This window comes from Malus sylvestris, chromosome 10 (assembly GCF_916048215.2).
Source record: "Malus sylvestris chromosome 10, drMalSylv7.2, whole genome shotgun sequence".
Taxonomy (NCBI): Eukaryota; Viridiplantae; Streptophyta; class Magnoliopsida; order Rosales; family Rosaceae; genus Malus; species Malus sylvestris.
In genome coordinates this window covers 21,267,439-21,272,377 of record NC_062269.1, presented here as the reverse complement: position 1 = coordinate 21,272,377, position 4,939 = coordinate 21,267,439, and the positions used below count along the sequence as shown (strand labels likewise).

General features: G+C 33.4%; 2 long non-coding RNA genes across 3 annotated transcripts; one reads left to right on the top strand and one right to left on the bottom strand.

The window, feature by feature from the left end:
• Window positions 1–284: 284 nt before the first annotated feature.
• Window positions 285–3,143, bottom strand: LOC126587915 (uncharacterized). Of its 2 annotated transcripts, none has more exons than XR_007611260.1 (7): window positions 2,704–3,143; window positions 2,479–2,541; window positions 2,173–2,200; window positions 1,934–1,988; window positions 1,385–1,587; window positions 984–1,141; window positions 285–440 (listed from the first exon to the last, which is right to left on the bottom strand). It is a non-coding gene; the product is annotated as an uncharacterized LOC126587915 (long non-coding RNA). The 2 variants fall into 2 exon arrangements; XR_007611259.1 differs by having other exon boundaries at window positions 1,385–1,512; window positions 2,704–3,135.
• A 151-nt stretch (window positions 3,144–3,294) lies between these two features.
• LOC126587916 (uncharacterized) lies at window positions 3,295–3,778 on the top strand. Its single transcript, XR_007611261.1, has 2 exons — window positions 3,295–3,502; window positions 3,593–3,778. It is a non-coding gene; the product is annotated as an uncharacterized LOC126587916 (long non-coding RNA).
• The last annotated feature ends 1,161 nt before the right edge of the window (window positions 3,779–4,939 follow it).

The following is a 4,939-nucleotide window of genomic DNA, read 5'->3' as shown; positions in this document are numbered from 1 at the left end:
AGGTGCATCCTGTAAAGTTAATATGCATTTCCAAGTGCTTGACAACAAGGTGCATCCCGTAAAGTTTCAAAGTATACGTTTATAAATAGTATTGTTATATATCGTCACCACACGGTTTAGTACTATACTAGAAAGTATGACCAGCGCGTTGCTGCGGGAAGTCAAACTCCTGTGTTGATGCAGCATTGAAAATTTTATAACATATTATGGTTAAAACATATAAAAGATCATGTATCCAATGATTGTAGACCTAATAATCATGCACTCAACACTGAACACCTAAATGTCATCAAAACAAAGTAAACTTTCATTTAACCAAGTTCTTAGCACTTCAGTTAAATCTCAAGTTAAAAAAAAAAAGTAGTTCAATTTGACCAAAATTACACGGAGGGAGAAAGACAGAACAAACAGTTGTGGAAAGGTGTACAACGACACTGATCCTGCAAGTCAAATATGAAAAATGTTCAAAAGAGTGTAAAAGCTCAAATTATTCCTAGCATCAGTAGATTAACAATGAAGAAACAAAATTCATTTAAGTTTACATTGCTTGTCGGTTGGCAATTCAGCATGGGAAAAAATGCAAGAAAAAAATATTGTTAAAGCGAATAAGTGAATAAGAATGAACATTATATTTAGTATATCATGAATATGCATGTGCATGGTAAATACTAAGCAAGAATATGGATAGGCAAACAGTAAGCATCAATTAACCATTTTAATTAACACTTTAAAAAAAAATTGTTTTAAAGTATAAAAAATATTATTAAAAAAAATTCTATATACTATACAGACACAATGAGTGAAAATATATACCATTTGACAATACAAAATCAAGCAATGTCTAAAGATGATAAACAGATCCTAGATAGTGTTTCTTACAGAAAGCAGAACCATTAGATCATATGCATTGAAACAATTAACAAATTTTCAATGGGCAATACTAAATGTTTATTACTTAAGATCATTAAATAATGACTGCTCACCTTTTCATCAAGCAGTATACAGCGCAGGCCTATATATTTATCAGTTGTTTCTGGAATTCTCGCTCTCCACATTGTACACAGGACTTGAATTTTTACTGCCTTTTTATACGGTTGTAACAGATTGATAGGTGTTGGAATTGCATCTTCCATTCAAGCCACTGAAATTAAATACAAATTTTGTAAATTTGTAAACAGTCATTACAGAAAGTTTAAAATAAACGCTGGAACAACCAACAATTTATCAAACAGAAATTTCATAATACTATTGATTTTTAACACAGATAAAAATAAATAGATAAATAAAATATCAAATTTAGTTTAGTCAGTTTATATTCAGTTTATTGCTGTATTTACGCTGACTATGAAATAATCATCATGAAATGAAAAACACAGATACAAACCTTATATGTGTTCATTTCTTTTTTTTCATCAGACCAGTTTTCATTCTCTAGCTCTTGAGTTTAATTTTTCTTTCGATTCACTATGTAGATGGGTTCAACCTCCTTTTGTTTTTCCTAGATTTTTTTCACTGAAATACAAACCTGTGTGAGCGCTTAAAAACCTGCATTGGTTATGGATATTAACAGTTGCATAATGTATATACCTGCAACATTAGAGCAGATGAGGAACAGTTAGTATCATCAATAGTACTTGTCATCAACATGAACTTATCATCCAAAGCGGTATTAAATTTGTTTAATTCTTCATCATCTATGATACAAATGAATAATACATCTCAAAAGAATGAAAAAAAAAATATACACAAAATATAGTTAACATTGCTTTGTAATTTCATATCAAAAGGGCATAAAAAGTTGGTTGATTCATTTGTGAACTAAATTAAAAACAAACTTAAACGTTAATTTACTAATGAAGAGGTTGATTATTCGATGATAAACTTCACATGCACGCATTGTGTATTTAAGGTGAGCAATTTCAAGATTTTATACCTGAGGCACCTGGAACCGTACATACGAAAGCGCAAAAAAAGGTAGCGACTGCTTCCTGAAAATAAAAAAGAACCAAATCATATATACCCACTCTAAAAATCCAAACACAAACACTAATCCTTAAGTTAATTATCACCAATTTTTTTTACAGAAAATAGATCCGCAAACGAAACACTACTCAAATAAATTCTAAATTTTGTTCAACAAAAAATTTAAGAGGAGAAACATAAATTATATACCTTAATCAGAAAGGGCTTGCAACGTTTCCTGAAATAAAAAACAACTAAATCATACACCCACACTAAAAATCCAAACACAAACGATGAACACTTCTCCCTGAAAATTAAAACAACCAAATCACACACCCACACTAAAAACCCAAACAGACAAAGGAAACCGTAAAAATTAATCATCTGTATTGTTCTTTTTTTGTATTTTTATAAAAAAAATAAAAATAAAAAATTGAATCAGAAACGAAACAGGACCCAAAAAAATTAAAAATTTTGTTAAAAGAAAGATTTAAGAACAAAACATAAATTATATACCTCACCCAAAAATGGCTTGCAAGCTCGTACAATAAAACCCTAAAATTCAAAGACCAATGTTCCCTGCAACCAGAAACGAAATCAGATCAAACAACCATACACAAAGTACGAAAAAATTAAGAAAACACCCGGTACAAAATGCCTAGACTTGAATTTTACACTAATCAATTCAAAAAATTTCTTGCTATCCAAACAGAAAATAAAGAAGCGAATGAAGCAACGCACCTAAAACGGTGCGATTGGTTTCTGGAAAAGAGAAGAAAAAAACAGACGAACTACCTTTTTAGACGATCGGATCGAAATCTAAACGGAAAGACAGGCGGAGAGATATAGAGAGAGCAAAAGAAAAGGAAAAGACAGAAGAGAAGAGGAAAGTGAAAAGTGGAAAGTGGAAGATGCTTCCAGCCAAAAAATAAAACAACCAGCCTCTGAACAGAACCCCCCCACGATGATCAACACGTGGAAGCTAGAGGTACCAAAAGCAGAGTCTAACCAAAAATTAAAACAAACAAAGGCTAAGCAACAACATATACGGCAGAGAGAGAGAAAACATAATAATTAAAAAATTAATGGCAGGACAAACAAATTATATAAAAAATAGAAGTTAAATCAGGCCACATAGTTTGTGGCACATCAAACACTAAAAAATTATAAAAAAACCAAGGGAAAAACACAGAAACAGAGGAAGAAAAGGGAAAAGCAACGGAAGAAAATGGAAGAGCCTTCGAGCACCTTCCCCACCAAAAACGACGCACACAGGTAGAGCACGTGACACAATTAATTCTCACCTTCTCCCAACAGGTGAGATGACAGGGATGCAGGAGGAAAGCATGCGAGGGGAAGTCAGGAGAGAAAAAGCCAATAAATATCTCAATTTTTAATAATTGTTTTGTCCATGTATCTAATTTTTTATAATTTTTTAATGTGTTGTTTGCCACAAACCACTGCAGGATCTGAGTGGAAGACAAAAAAAAAAGCAAAACCTAAAAATAAAATAACCAAAAGGCAAAGCAATGAGAGACAGGTGGCTTCTCATAAATTTTAATAATTATTTTGTGCATGCATCTAATTTATTTATAATTTTTTATTATGTTTTGTGCCACATGGATCGAAGGTGAGATGGCGACAGGGATTGCAGGGAAGCATGCGAGGGAAGTCAGGAGAGAAAAAGGAAGCAAATACCTAGAATCAAAAGGGTAAAACGGCAAAGCCGAGCAACACGCGGGTTAAAAAAAAAGATAAAGGAAAGGGGTAAAAACGACATTTCATGTAGCATCTTCAAAATGCCAAAAAAGTGAGCGTTAGATCAGGGGCATTTTAGCCATTACACTGCTCGTGAACAGTGCCTTTCTACCGGGTTTTAGTATATAGATAATTTGTCAAAGCTATCATTCTCTTGAATGTCTTCTGTGTACCTTTGAGTTGGTTTCCAACTAGGTCTGGCAAACGGGTCGTGTTTGTCGTGTTTATATCATTTTCGTGTAACATATGTTATTTTAACGGGTCGTGCCGTGTCACACTCATTATCTTAACGGGTTCTTAACAGGTCGGGTCGTCTTACCCAACGGGTAAAGTGATCCGACCCGTTAAGAAAAATATATATTTTTCTTAAATTTGCACATACTACACATTGCCACGTAAATATTACTTCAAAACATTAAAATACATTTGTCGTTTAAGTAATACATCTACACTCGAAAATAAGAGCTTAATAAACAAACATTCAAACACTACTAGTCTATTACAAAATATTAAATGTGCAAGGATATGCAAAAAGAAAGAGTTTTTGTTTTCAAGGTTGTGAAGCCTTTCTCAAAAGTTTAAACTTTGCCAATGAAACTCAAAGCTTGCATGTTATTTGATCACTCATATATTTCATGCATTTATACCATCCATTTCTAAAGTTTTTGTGATGTTTTTATGTTAAAATTGTAGCAACTTACCTTACCTTGTGTTAATGTACAGTTAATTTTGTGGTTAGCATTGTTTTCACAGAAATAATGGAATGATGGAGGAATAAAAGAAACAAAAGAAAAAGAAAAAAAAATACAAAGAGTGAGGCGCAGAATAAGTGGGAGAGGGACACGGCAAGAAATAAGATGGCAGTAAGAAAAAGAATAAAAGAAATCCATGGCATGGCAGACATGGAGTGATGGAGAAGAATAAGAAAATAAAACAGTGAGAAGACATGGACTAGTGGAGGAACGGCAAAAGAAATAAAAGAAAGAATATAAAACAGAGTGGAGAGAGAGCACTGAGGTAGGGCGGAAAAAAAATAATAAGCAGGGACAGATAGACACGAGGACGGAAACAAGGGAGAGAGGCGCAGGAAATGGGGGAATAAGACGGAGGTCAGTGAAGGCAGAAAATAAAGAGAGCAGGGGAAGAAACTGACAGAAAAGGCAGAGAGCAGGGGAAGAAACTGACAGTAAAGGCGGAGAGCAGTGAGGGCAGAGAGCAG